The sequence below is a fragment of the Rattus rattus genome, chromosome 11 (assembly GCF_011064425.1).
Source record: "Rattus rattus isolate New Zealand chromosome 11, Rrattus_CSIRO_v1, whole genome shotgun sequence".
NCBI lineage: Eukaryota > Metazoa > Chordata > Mammalia > Rodentia > Muridae > Rattus > Rattus rattus.
Window position 1 is genome coordinate 7,876,377 of NC_046164.1, and position 15,299 is coordinate 7,891,675.

The following is a 15,299-nucleotide window of genomic DNA, read 5'->3' on the forward strand; positions in this document are numbered from 1 at the left end:
TAATTAAACGATAAGTCAGGCTTTGTCACTTCTCTTGCACTTCCAACGGTTCACTCACCTCACTGAAAGGACAAGCAAACTCCAGGCCAAGGCTGGACACCCGGTCCCCTGCCCACCTTCCTGGATTCCTCTTCAGCTTCTTTCTTCCTCCAGGATCTTCGTCAGCTACTTGACCTCCAGGCTTCAGCTCTGACCCCAAAGTTTATATCTACCATCTTCTAGATGTCTGCAGGGTTGAGTCTTAGAAGGACCTCTCGGTTCAAGTATCACTGTCTCATCTTATCAAACGCAATGGCCCCCGACTGAGTCTCCTCCATCTTCCCATCCTATGCGTCTTTATTTTTATTTTGGTCCATTTCCTGAGAGCACGCCTGATGTACAATTTGAACTTCAGGATGACAGAGGGCTTTATCTGTTCACTGATGTTCTCCAGGACTGAGACTAGCAGGCCCAGTGTTCTCACCGAGTGGGTAAATGCTTTAATAATAGTCTTTGTTGTGGTAATTAGCATAGACCTCTCTGACTGAACTGCATAAACACAACACAACGCTAAGCGCTTCAAATACTTCAGGCTTGAGATGAATGAGGAACAAAGACAGCACCTGGACGGCCCATGAGTGAGTGGGTAAAGGAAGAACACCCTTCTAGGCATGACCAGAAGGCACGGACAGAAGGAATCAAGGTTCTTCATCCAATGCAAGTTGGCTAGACCATACCTCTTTTATCTGGATGGAACTGAACCCTTTAATTTTCTGATTTTTTTTTTAACTCAAGTACACAGCAACACACAGCAAAGCCAAGTATGGGAGATGGTCTAGAATCTAAACTCCAGATACATCTTCAGATAATGGTAGAAAACAGAAAGAAGACAAATTGCTTAATGCTACTTATCCCTCAATAGCCAAAGACCTCTAGCCAATCTCTTCATCTCCCTCTCTCTCCTCCAATTCGCCATTAAAAAGGGGGGCAGGATGCAGTTCTGGGCTTGGTAAGCCACCACCAGCATTCAAGGTCATGAGTTCAATGCCACCCTAGCCTCCACAATAGGAACCTGGAGTGGTACATGGCCTGCCTACAGCACTGGCCTCAGTATCAGATGACTCAATGGCTACAAAAAGTATAGAACCCTTTATACAGTAAGCAGCCTCCTTGTACTGACGTCTACACTACATACCATCACTCCCCAAAACTGATGGCAGACTCTGATCTCAGAATGATTTCTGAACTGTATTAAAGAATAAACAGAAAGAAAATTCTGCTTTAGGGGCATGGAATGGGAAAGAGAGGGAAAAAAATAGCTTTTCCGTGATTCTTTAATGGAAAAACATCAAGGAGGAAAAAAAAAATACATTCATCTGTAGGGCTTCAACTGTAGCACATAAAGACCATATTGGAAAAATATTACTTCAAATATCTGTAATTATCTAGACGCCTGGAAACTTTAGCTGTTCCTCATCTATTTGGGCACAAGGATAATGCCAGATGACGAACTAAAACCGCACGTGTCAATGGCAGACCTGGACGCAGATGAACGCACCCTTCCCAACCCTCAGAGTCTGCATTAGTGCAGCATGCATTAAACCCAAACTCAAAAAGTGGTGAAGAATGACTTGTCATAGCATTTATTAGAGTTGATGGAGTGGAGACAGTCTTTTCAATAAGGCTTTAGCACACTGCTATGCACCACGGTACATTATTAATGAAAAGGAACGCGTGAGACTTGCATCAGCTTCCCCCCAATTCATTCCGACATTAAATTCAAAATCAATTCTGCCTACCCGGTGGCAAAGGGTCAGGGATAAAAATGCTAACTTGTTTGTTGTTTACCCAAAACTTAAGCTTATCATCCTGGAGAAATAATCAAGAATCTTTTCTAGTGTGCTGAGTTTAATAATAGCATTAAAAAAAAAAAAAAAGAGGGGATCAAAGCAGGAAACAAATACACCAGGATTATAAACAAACCGTGCCCTAGTTTGTATGTGACAAGAGGATGGGATCCAATTATCTCTGACTGAAGGAGCACAAAGGACAGCCACTGAATGTAAATGGGTGGGGAGAGCATTGGACTTTTCATTCAATAACTGAGTATCCAAATGGAACTAATTTACTCTCAAAGGGTTATTAATTAATTGAGCCCGATGGTACCCCGCTACCCGGATGAAAAGTCATCTCCAGCCCGTGAAGAAAAATGAATAAATTTTACGATGATACCGATCACCTCATCACTCAGTCATCCCAGTCAAGCATCTTACATCCAAAAGAAATAGATTGAGAATGACCTACCGCAAGCAAGGAGCCCCGATACACGCAAGCACCTGTGGGAGGAAACAAAAACAAACCACAGATTAAAATGTGATGCATAACAAACCAATAGTCACTACCCAGAATGCTTATTCCTTAACTCCATCTACAGCGGACTGGGCGAACTACTTAGAGGCTAGAACGTTCTTCCCCCGAGGGAAATCTACCCCTTATATCAAATCAACGTCTCTCCCAGACACATGACAAAGTGCATGATTAAAGCATATTATTGGAATTGTAAAAGAAATGTCTTTATACCTCAACAGTATGGCTGCCTAAAGGAGATCCGAAAAGGACAACAGCAGCTGACATGCTAACACACAAGGGGGAACTCTCCGAGGACTACACCCCTTGGTAAAGAACTATAGACGTCAAAGGGATGCCAAGAGCTGGAGAAGTAGTCCTCTCTCAAGGGAGAAGGCCCCTAATTGGTTATCCAATACCAAGTGGTCAGCCCGAAATCGTGTTCATGCAAGCAACACTGAGCAGACTTCAGTGTGTGTGTGTGTGTGTGTGTGTGTGTGTGTGTGTGTGTGTGTGTGTGTGTGTAACAATAGTAATTAAAGAAGCGGAGACCAGGATTCAGAATGAGTGAAATGAATAGTTGTAGGAAGAAGGGAGAATGGAGAAAAGTGATAAACTATATTTTAATCAAAAATGTATTTATAGGGACATAGCCTAAATACAATGTTGTTATTCTTGTGATCTGTCGCAAACGCCTCCATAATCCAATCCCAATTTACTTATCCAAACTTTGCTACCTAAACTCTCTAGATCAACTCAAGGGGCCAATTTATTCCATGGTAATTTTCATGGCTCAAAGTTTCCCTCATCTTCCGTTCCTATGGAGATGCATTCAGTCTATTCAGGATTCTTGAGCTTGAGACCACCCTCGAACAGAATAACATTCCTTCTCCTTAAACTCACAGTCCTTCCTGCCTGAATTCCTTTTTGCTGGCCCATTCTTCATACTTCCCTGTGGTATTCTATTTTTATTTGCTCTTTGCTTGCTTGCTTGTCTGCCTGGTTAGTTTATGTTTGTTTGTCTTGAGACGAGGTCTCCCCACGTAGCTCAAACTGACATACAACTTGCAATCCTCTTGCCTCAGCTTCTGGAGAGCACCATGATCACCCCTGCGTGTGACATTTTTGCTAAGGATGGGAAATGGTGCCTTTGCCTCATAGCATCAGGACGCCGAGCTCAGGAAAGGGATTGCCTCAACTATGAACTTCTCCACCACCTGTCCCCATAGTAAGCATTCGCCAACTTACTATATGAACACAAAAACACCCACTGCACACCTTTCCTATAGTGCATCCATCATCAGGGAGCATAACCCACTATGCCGGGTATGTATGTAGATTAGTGTTTCTCAACCTTTCTAAAGCTGTGACCCTTTCCCTGTTGTGGTGATCGCAGTCATAAAATTATTTCGTTGCTACCCCATAACTGTAATTTTGCTACTCTTATGAAAGGTCACATAAAATATATGACATGCAGGGTATCTGATAAGTGACCCCACCCCCGAGAGGGTCGAGACCCACAGGTTGAGAAGCACAGGCATAGACGTAAGCTATTTGAAAAGCAGCCTCTCCTGTTGAGCCCCTGACCTCCAAAATCTTCCCACTCCACGTTTTTCCCTTGATGTGCTGCTTATCAGTTGAGGCATCTTTATATTTTCCAGTCATTAGACACTGGATGAAAAAAGCAAAGGGTGATCTGTTCTAAAGGCAAAAGAGGGCAGGATTGGACTGGGGTCGGTGGGAGGAGCTTACACTCTGAATTGAATGAAACTGCAACCCTACTTGTAAGACGTGTGCACATGTTCTCCAGCGATTCTTGAACAGCACAACAGGTGCCATGTAATCTCAAAGCAGGGGCACAGTGTGCTGCCACACTCAGCAAACGAAACACAAAGCAGGGCACCAGAGTGCAGACGCAACAAGGCGTATCATGACAGGGCACAGTCCAAGGAGGGCTGGACAGGTTTATTACAGCACTGTTTCCCAACAGGTCCCACAAAAGCCAACTTTGCAGCAATGGCTGGCCTACCTTCCCTGTCAATCATGGATCTAACAATCTTTAAAGACAATGAGATGACTGTTTACACTGGGTTCCAATGAAAGATCTCTGTGGGCAAATTCGCTGAAATGACTTTTATGTCCTTGGCATTCAAATAAGAAAGATTTGGGATAAAAAAACTTGAGGGGAAATTGATCTTAACTGTCCTATTTTTAAGAAACATTGTTCTGAAGACAGTATTTTCAATCTATATGTTGTAAGGAAGGAGAGACATATGTGTATAAATATTAAACAATCATGTATATTTACAAGAGATATATACCTCAACAATTCAGTTTTCAAATCAGTGTGCATGTGTGTGTGTGTGTGTGTGTGTGCGTGTGTGTGCGTGTGTGTGATGCATATATGTGTATGTCTGTGTGCATCTGTGTATGATACATATGTGTGTGTCTGGGGGTGTGATGCATATGTGTATGTGTGTCTGTGTGTGATGCCCATGTGTGTATGTATCTGTGCACGTGTGCATGTGAATGTGTGAGTGTGTGCATATGTGCTGTTTGTATGTGCATGTACATGAGTGTGAGTGTGTGTGTGTGATGTATATGGGTGTGTATGTATGTGTGTATATATGTGTACATGTGTATGTGTGTGTATATATGTGTGCATGTGTATGTGTGTGTATGTGTGTGTGTATGTGTGATGTATATGGGTGTGTATGTGTGTGTATATATGTGTGCATGTGTATGTGTGTGTATGTGTGTGTATGTGTGATGTATATGGGTGTGTATGTGTGTGTATATATGTGTGCATGTGTATGTGTGTGTATGTAAATGTATGTGTATGTAAATGTGTATGTGATGTATATGGGTGTGTACGTGTGTGTATATATGTGTGCATGTGTATGTGTATGTATGTAAATGTGTGTATGTGTGTATATGTATGTGTGTATATGAGTATGTGTGTGTGTGTATGTGTGATGTATATGGGTGTGTACGTGTGTGTATATATGTGTGCATGTGTGTGTGTGTGTGTGTGTGTGTGTGTGTGTGTGTGTGTGTGTGTGTGTGTGTGTGTGTGTGTGTGTGTGTGTGTGTGTGTGTGTGTATGTGTGCATGTGGAGGCCATAGATCAACCTCAGGTGTAGGTGTCATTACATGGGTACTTTCTATCTTGTGTTTTAAAATAGGATCTCTCCCTGACTGGAACTTGGGCAGGCACGGCTGGGTGGCTGGCTCCACCTTCCTAGCACTGATTGCAAGCATGAGATCCTGGTAGTGAATTCAAGTCTACATGTTGGCGTGACAAGCAGTTTCCCAACTGAACTGTTTCCCGAACAAGCAATACGGCTTTAAAATGTTATCCACACCACATTCGCCATTCCAGATACTGAGTTCCGTGATGACACTTCTGTGTGTCCACATCACATACCCTGGTCATATGCACTCTCTGTTGACACCTCTTACCCCATTCTCCCACCAGTCCCCATTTTCTTCCCACTCGGTCAACTTTTACATTCATGCCTACCATTCGCTTTCCAAGCTATTTAAACATACATTTACTAACTTCTGACACTTATTATAAGTATAAAATGATAATGATGTTTTTAAAATTATAATGAAGATAATCACCACTTAGGTGCAATTTAAAAAAACTGAATCGTCTTTTCAGACTGTGAATCTCTTAGCGGTTAAACAACTGAATATCTGTGACATATTCAGGTTTTCTCTGAATTGATAGGTGAAATTGTATGCATTTATCATGTATTTTCAAGTGTTTGTGTAACCTTTAAAATAATCTAAGAAAATTTTACTTTTAGGGAAAAAAAGGCAATAGTTACCCTTTAGAATAAGACCATCCTCCCACACAGTTGTATAAGGCAACTTTCCAAGAAAGCTCATCATTAAGTAGTGTCCTTGTCGTGTGGGCATCACTGTGCAATGGCACAAACTCAGATACCAACACAGGCTGGGGCAGAATCACCTAGAGCCGACGCACACACTGCCCATCACATCAGTGCAGAGCACGCTACTGTAGTATTAGTTCTGGTCTCCATAACGTTGTGTTGCAAGATGAGCTCGTTTTCAATGCTCGTAAGGAAATCCAGCACCTTGCGAAATACGCAAACAGCCATAGAAAAGCCCATTTTCGGGAGTCAGGTCAGAACCTGTAAACTCACGGCAGCACGAAAATACCCAGCAGCCTCGGGAATGGCTCTACACGTGTACTTGTTTAAGCCAAACATCTGGGACAGACCCAAGTCAAACAATATGGAGCTGATAAATTCTATCATTAGAAAAAGGAACAACTCAATTTGGGTTACTCCGTGATGTGCAATTCCAAAAGAAATAAGCTTTGCCCTCTGAGGGTTTCCCTAAAACGAACAGTGCTACCCGGAAGGCAGCTGCCTATGTGAGTCTCCATTAACACACTTTCCAAAACCTCAATTCTACTCTCTGGAGAAAATAAAGCATTCCAGTATGATGCCCAGACCCATCAAACATTTATCATCACCCAGAGCCAGACAAGGCCTTCCAGAGCAAGCGTATTTCTCCCACAGTATGTCAGGCTGCACATCCACCCACAGGTGAAGCTGTGATGTTTTCTGGCAGGGGGTGCTGGGAGCATCTCCTGGCACAAGAAAGGCAGAGGGGCCTTTCTTCTGTCCAGTTACTTCATATGGAAAACACAGCCACTCCTTCCACTCACCACACTTGTTTGTAAGGAGAACTAGAACCACCCTGAGGGTCTATGGTTTGGACTTGATGGGCTTAGATGAATTTACAAAGAACTACAGCTTTAAATGGACTGTTAGAAATGGTAGAGGCCTAGAAGGAGAAATGGACTTTCTATACAGGAAGACTAGGGGTAGCAGGCACAGTTGGAACTGGAGTTCTCTAACTAAGGCAATCTCTAGTTTCAGGGCATGAACTATGGCTAAGACGCCATGATCATAATTTCTACAATGAGGCATATTTCTGTTTCACATACGGAGCCTGTATCCTGAGACTGGGCTGTTCTCCCCTGCTACTTGGTTTATTTCTTTTGAGTTACATATGCAGACTGTTACCTGGATATACTAGAAGCCACAAAGGGCTTCCTTTTATGAAGTCTCTTGGAAAGTATAATGAACTCCTTTCTGAGGCACCCATAAAGAGCTTAATATTTTTAGGGTTACTTTGAGATATAATTTGTACCTTACTTCCATCCAAAAACTATTAGCCACAGAGACATTAGCTGGTAACTGGGTCAATTAAAATCCAACAGCCACAAAATGTCAGACTTTTGTAGAGCAGTTTCCTCCTCTGTGAAAACTGCATCTTCTAGGGAACTTAAGATGTTTACTAGGAGATGAAACATCAGGATGTTCCAGGGGAGTAAAACACAGCAAAGGGAGCTCCATAAGACAGGAAGTAAACTCAAAATAGCTTCAGGAAGTCCCTGAAGCTAACAAGATTCACTAGGTTTCTTTGTCCCCAAGAGTGTATAAAGAGCAAAGACTCGGGGGTTGGGGATTTAGCTCAGTGGTAGGCGCTTGTCTAGCAAGTGCAAGGCCCTGGGTTCGGTCCCCAGCCCCGAAAAAAAAAAAAAAAAAAAAGAGTAAAGACTGATGAGAGTCACTCCCAGAGGAGTCTGGTTATAAACAAGAAGCAGAGGTCAGACAAGGGGCCTGAGAGAAGCAGAAGCCAAGCAAACCAAAGACCAAGAAAGATGCCTAAAAGAGACTCAGCTACCTGAGCCACCTGGAAAGGTCACCCTGCAACCTCTTGAGCTTTGTGCAGGCTGACCAATGTGTGCCAGGTCCCCAGGTTTGTTAGATGTCATCCATGCTGGGGGTGGGCTTTGGTGATGTACCTGTCTCTGAGTCACTTCTGCTCCTGTAAGTAACCCCAATAAAACTCACTGGTTCACTAAGTTGACTTTGATGGTATCCTACTTTGATCTGTCGTGGACTCCTATTTGGAGTGAGTAGCTGTAGAAGCATGTGTATGTCTTCCCACGAAAAGTCTGCCACACAACAGACACACAGGTCAAGAGAAATCATGGCTCAAAGAGTCGTTAGATAAGATACTTAAAGAGCAGGGTGTCCTAGTTAGGGTTGCAATCGCTCTGATGAAACATCCGGAGGCAGAAGCTGATGGAGAGGTCATGAAAGGGTGCTGCTCAATGTCCTGCTCTCCCTGGCTTGCTCAGCCTACTTTCTTATAGAACCCAGGACTACCAGCCCAGGGATGACACCACTCACAATGGGCTGGGCCCTCCCTCATCAATCACTAATTAAGAAAATGTCTTACCACGTTGCTCCACTATGTTCATCGCAGCCTTATTTATAATAGCCAGAAGCTGGAAAGAACCCAGATGCCCTTCAACAGAGGAATGGATACAGAAAATGTGGTACATCTACACAATGGAATATTACTCAGCTATCAAAAACAATGACTTTATGAAATTCAGTAGGCAAATGGTTGAACTGGAAAATATCATCCTGAGTGAGGTAACCCAATCACAGAAAAACACACATGGTATGCACTCATTGAGAAGTGGCTATTAGCCCAAATGCTTGAATTACCCTAGATGCACAGAACACATGAAACTCAAGACGGATGATCAAAATGTGAATGCTTCACTCCTTCTTTAAAAGGGGAACAAGAATACCCTTGGCAGGGAAGAGAGAGGCAAAGATTAAAACAGAGGCAGAAGGAACACCCATTCAGAGCCTGCCCCACATGTGGCCCATACTTATACAGCCATCCAATTAGACAAGATGGATGAAGCAAAGAAGTGCAGGCCGACAGGAGCCGGATGTAGATCGCTCCTGAGAGACACAGCCAGAATACAGCAAATACAGAGGCGAATGCCAGCAGCAAACCACTGAACTGAGAATAGGACCCCCGTTGAAGGAATCAGAGAAAGAACTGGAAGAGCTTGAAGGGCTCGAGACCCCATATGAACAACAATGCCAACAACCAGAGCTTCCAGGGACTAAGCCACTACCTAAAGACTATACATGGACTGACCCTGGACTCTGACCTCATAGGTAGCAATGAATATCCTAGTAAGAGCACCAGTGGAAGGGAAGCTCTGGGTCCTGTTAAGACTGAACCCCCAGTGAACTGATTGTGGGGGGGAGGGCGGCAATGGGGGGAGGGTGGGGAGGGGAACACCCATAAAGAAGGGGAGGGGGAGGGATTAGGGGGATGTTTGCCCAGAAACCGGGAAAGGGAATAACACTCGAAATGTATATAAGAAATACTAAAGTTAATAAAAAAAAAAAAAAAAGAAAAAGAAAAAAAAAGAAAATGTCTTACATCTGGATCTTACAGAGGCATTTTCTCAGTTGAGGTCCCCTCCTTTCAGATAAATCTAGCTTGTTTCAAGTTGACATAAGAGTAGCCAGTATGCAGGGTATTCCAAAAGGATGACTCCTTAGGATCAAGCAGCCGCACGTTGGCGCTTAAATGTTCAAGCTTTATATTATTATAATTCGGCATATGGCCGGGCACACTGTGGAACAGTTAAAATAGAATCACGTCTAGACTGACAGGATGGCTCACATCCTGGTGACTGTCAGCTAGGATCAGATCAATTAATAGAATAGTAAAACAAAAAACAGGCCAACTGCTTCTGAACCACCGTCAGATTTGGCACGAGGCAGCAGCTTGGCCGAGTGGCGATCCCTCCCCTCTTCTGAGCCCATGTGGTGGAGTGTTTTATGGCTACTCCTGCCTGAGTAAAAAAAAAAAAAAAAAAAAGAAAATTCAGTGAGGTTGCCACCCAAGTCCATAACAGTGATTATGGATGTCTGTGTCCCTACTCCAGGATGTCTATGGAGAAGGTGATAACGCAAAACCTAATCCCAGAGGGGAGTGGGAAAGCAGTATATTAGAAACAAGAGCCTATGATAATACATCACGTACCTATATCTACTTGCAGAGCGTGATGAAAACCAGAGCGTGCGAAGTTGCGGTCAGTATCAATCAGCTGGAGCCTGTAAAAATCTCAATCCTGAGAGACTCAAGAAGGGCCACAAGTCCTTCACCAATATTATAAATTTGGGGACATGTAAATGCCTTTCAAGACAAGCCCCACATGCAAGGGATACTTTGCTCATTCCTGAAGATGTCGGAAACCCCAAGTCCCACCAAGCCTAACACGGCCTAAGAGCTCTCTCAGTAAAGGTTCATGGAACAAAAGATGGAAGGAGGCTGTTTATCCAGCCAGTGCAGCCCTCGTCTCCAATGCCGAGTTTCGAGCACAGAAAGTCTCACCAAAGGAACTCTGGCCAAACACAAATTACTGATGTATCTGTAAATAAGACAAATGTCCAAACAAATAATCCTCTCCACTGTAATCTGTTAATAATAGGTATAGGAGAAACGAGGGCAGCTGTAGGCTGAAGTCGTGGGGCGGGTTATAATAATGAGACCCAAAGTAGGGCTCAGGTCTCCAACCGTATTTCCCAAGTCCATACCAGGAGTCTCTCTGGTTTAAACTCCCATCATTTGCACATGTGAGCACCACTCAGACTGAGTCTCCAAGAAAATGCTGTTCCGGTTTCTCTGATTCGGAAAGCAGCCATGCTTGAAGCTTCCCTGTGACTTTTTGATTTTATTAAAGCCCTCAAATCATGGCTTATCAGCTTAGCAATCTTGAGGCAATATACAATAACACTGCCAACAACTCAGCTATAAAAATTCATCTTTTTCTTGATATTTAAGATAAAAATTTAGAACCTGAAAGTCTCAGCATGCTGAGTGTTGAACCCAAGGCCTTGGGCAAACTCTATTACTGATCTATAGCCCTGACCCCTGATATCTCTCCCCCCCCTCTCTCTCCCCCCCCCCCCCCCCACAATTAGAAAGCATATTTAAAGCTACCACTACATAACACCTCCTTCAGGTTCATTCAAGGCCAGCGGGTTCATCATGGAGGCTGATCTATTTAAGTTCATTGAAAAGAATGTTATTTGGCATTCCCTCCTCTGATTGGTGCTCTTGAGAACTCACAGCACTAAGAATCAAGGTGGAGACACAGGAGTTCCTGAAGCTGCTCTCAGCTCAGCCACCACCACTGAGGACAGACTCACTAAAGTAACTGTAAGAAGAATTAACTGGAGTTCTGCACTCCCTGTTGTTCACAAAGAAGAACTGTGAGGGTTTGGCCTATCCAGCAAAGCACATGTAGATGGCAGTTTTTCAAAAGCATTCCCCGGGTGAATAACAACACTTAAGGGACTCTCTAAAGTCCACTCGGTTTCCATCTCAACCTCTTTACAAAGAGCCTCGCCTGGCCCAAAGGAACAGCCTCGTCAGAGGACAGCTGATTTGTATATGCGAGACCATCATCACACAATTAAACAAATTAAATGGGGTAGAGTGTGCAAACTGCTCAGCATACATAGTACAGAGAAATAATATGTGACCAGTAGCTGTCTGTGCTCACTCATTCTGAGCCAAGCATCGTGGGTTGGCTGGGAGTTCTCTGACCTATTGCAATCTAGGACCTAATTTGTGAGCTGATGCAGAATGCTCTTAAGATGGGTAAAGAAAATAGATGCAAAGTTCTCCAATGAATCACTGAAGGACTCTCTCTCTCTCTCTCTCTCTCTCTCTCTCTCTCTCTCACACACACACACACACACACACACACACACACACACACACACACACACATATACTCATGTACCCACACACATATATACTCATGCATGCACACACACATAGATGCATACACGTGTGTGCGCACGCACTTCAGACACTTGCTATATCTACCAGCCCTCCAAAGAGCATAGCCCATAGCCTCTTAATAATAATGGCTTTTGTCATTTCAAGAGATTTGCTTCTGAGAAACAGCATCGCTCCAACTGCCCCCTGGTGAGCAATCCAGGAGTGATAGCATATTCTCTGTGTTGTTGGGATATAATTTTTAAATAAGAAACTGCCACCAAGTGTAACTGTAATTTTTCTAAGCTCTAAGTTGAAGTTTGAGGAGCCTGGCCTGACTCTCCCATCTGGCTAATTACTATAATTAAACCTTACAACGTTTTTTTTTAAGTATGCAAAAACCATGCACACACACACACACACACACACAATTCTTTTTAAAAGAGGTTGTCCACAGTTCGGAAAAACACTGCACGGCTCCCCAGGCGTGCTTTTCCTGGAAATAATATCTTTTTGACATAATTCCCAAGACAGTGTGAGAAGGTGTTGCCTAAACCTGTGGGAAAGTCCGTGCATGGATTTCCAAGGCCAGGCTGCTTGCTAAGAGAAAAAAATGCTAAGGAAGAGAGGTGCCACTGCTCTGAAAACTGGAAGTCCACCTGAGGTTTTACCCTCCTGCGACCTCCAGCTGCCCCCACTCAGCACCTATGGTGCGGGCGGGGAAGGCGACCCGTGCAAGCCACTGCCTATATGATTTGCGACTGGGCAGGTGAACTCTTCCCTGCAGCTGGATGAATAATGAATGGAGCCGGGAATGGAAACAGAGAGAGAGCCCAACAGTGGATGAAGTCGTCCCTCTCCCACCACGCCACTCCCTTCCCCCTCTGCGAGTGCTAACCCAGCCACTGTCCCCGCGGCTCTGAGCAGGTGAGAGCTCACTGCGCGCCTGGGGGGGTGGGTGGAGTGGGGGAAGCCGCACCAGACTCAACATCACACACACACACACACACACACACACACACACACACACACACACACACACCCCTCTTGATTTACTGATTTATTATCTGAGCCGAGATTGTGGGTGCTCTCCTGGCGACAACACTCAAGTCTGCTTTCTCTCCCCAGGCTCTTGAAGAAGTGGGTTGGAGCCCCCCCCCAGCCCCCCATAGAAACCCCAGGGATAAGAGAAGCTCATACACTGTCGTTGACCACTTTTTCTTCCTTGAGAAGCAGGCAGCCTCGTGCTCTCGGTGCCGATTAAGATTTATTTCACAGCAACTGAAACCTCACCATCCAGAGCACTCTAACCTACTACTTATAAAATCTTAAGTGGTCTTTAAGAGGGGAGACTTATTGGAGCGAGGAAAGCAAAACAGAACAGCGGGGCTTAGGGGAGGATTGAGAGCAACTGCTCGCTTCTCGCTTAGCTTCCGAGTAGCTGCTTTTCCTTGAGGAGGAGGGTAGAAGTGGAAGGAAGATTCATCCAGGTTCAGAAATGTCACCTCAAGGGGCCACCCACCCCCCCCCCAAAAAAGCAAAGAGGAGGCCGTGGCCAGGCTGAGATTTGACCACAAGAGAAACCAGGAGTGGGGATTTGAGCCGGGAGTAAAACCCACTCCACATCCACCTCTCGCCTCAAATCAAAACTTCCACCCAACCCACAACACTAAACCCGGCTGAGTCTTTTAAACTGCACGGACGAACACATACGGGGTTCCGCTCTTTTTACCTTCGCAATGAGGCAACACTGCAAATTCCGCCAGCGCTAGGGCCACCCCGAGCCACGCTTTGAAGACACCCATCGCCGCCGCGACACTCTCGCAGGAGGAGCCCAGCCTTCAGCATCCAAGAACCTGCTCTCCTCCAAACCCCAGGCAGCGGCGCCGGGAGCCGGTAGCCGCAGATAGTGGGGAAGCGCGGGGCTGCTCGTCCGGGAGCCGAGGTTGGCCGGGTGGACCGGAGAAGGATGCCGCCGACTGCAACCCTCAGTCAGCCCGGAGGCTCACTCCGCTCTCCCGCAGAGCGGCCACCAATGTGAGCAGAGCCTGCGAGGAGGAGGCAACGCTTAAACCGCCGCTAAGTCTAAGCAGGAAAGTTGCAGGTCAGTGGCTGCTGGGATCCCGCAGCATTGCCTCGGGTTAGACCAGTTCCTCCCGAGGTCCCCGACTGGCGAGCTGCAGGCGCAGGTTCCTTCTCCGCAGCTTTTCAAAGTTCTCTCGGCACGCCCCCGTCTGTCCGTGTAGCATCGGCCGAGGGCGGTCGCGGCGAACACACCGGGCCGGGCCACAGCAGCGCTCAGGGAGCTCGGCCGTGCAGGGCCGCTGGCTGCAAACTTTGTGCGGCCCTGCAGGAGCTCCGGGACTCGGGGGCGCTGCAGCCGCACCGCACCACGCCGCCCGGCTGCTGCAGGCGCTTCCAGAGCTCCACGCGAAAGGTGGCGCGGGGGGCGCTGCTGCCACTTTCTAGCCCCCGCCCCTAGCCGAGAGGAGGAGTGCTGAGGGGCGCGGCTTGCTCCACACCGACGCCCACCTCCCCGCACGGTGCACCCCCGAGCTGCGCTGCAGGGCGGAGGTGCGATTACCCAAGTGGAGGTGGAGCCATAATTGTAGATGCACCGAGGAAAGAGAGGGGTTAGAAAAGACGCCTCCGAACTCAATGCTCCTCAGATGAGGGGCCTGGAAACGCACAAGATAAGTCCCCGAGTGGATCCCCGCATTTAAAGCACACACGCTCCGCCTTCCTCCGCCTCTCTCGCCTCCTTCCTCTCTCCTTTGCTGGGTGTGAAAATGGACTCAGAGACTCTGAGCTTTGGCAAAGATTCCGGAGAGTCACGTGGGGAAGGGGAGCCGCGGTGAGGGGGTGGGGGAAGGCGAGAGAGCAACCTGATCCCCTTATTCATCCTGCGGGAGTTGGATTGGCTTTGTCTGAGGCGGGATCAAAAGTGGTCACACCGAGGGCGGGGTGGAAACGGGAGGTTGGGTCTCCATTCAGGCACTGTGGAGGGTACTTCATCCAGGTCCACCCGAGAAGCAAGTTAGCGACAGGGTGCTCACACCCAAGTCCTAACTGCTACCTCTCTACCTCTCAGTTTGCCCACTGCTGCTGAACACAGAGTCTGGAGCAGAACTGATGGCCTTCTTCGCTTTTTGGACCCTCAGGGGGTTTTCCCTGTAGCCTGGCAGTCACGGGTGCTCTAGGTTGAAATTCCCACGGTTAGTGCACCTCTAGAGTTTCCTAAAAGACTCTGAAAACACCACACGGCCTGGGTGGGTCCAGCTGAGTCTCCAAATGTCAATGACTGGGAAGCCAAT

At 46.2% G+C, this 15,299-nt stretch overlaps 1 long non-coding RNA gene across 1 annotated transcript; it reads right to left on the reverse strand.

The window, feature by feature from the left end:
• Positions 1–1,911: 1,911 nt before the first annotated feature.
• On the reverse strand, positions 1,912–14,960 carry LOC116912166. The gene is made up of 2 exons (XR_004389428.1): positions 13,718–14,960; positions 1,912–2,315 (listed from the first exon to the last, which is right to left on the reverse strand). It is a non-coding gene; the product is annotated as an uncharacterized LOC116912166 (long non-coding RNA).
• Between the last annotated feature and the right edge of the window lie 339 nt (positions 14,961–15,299).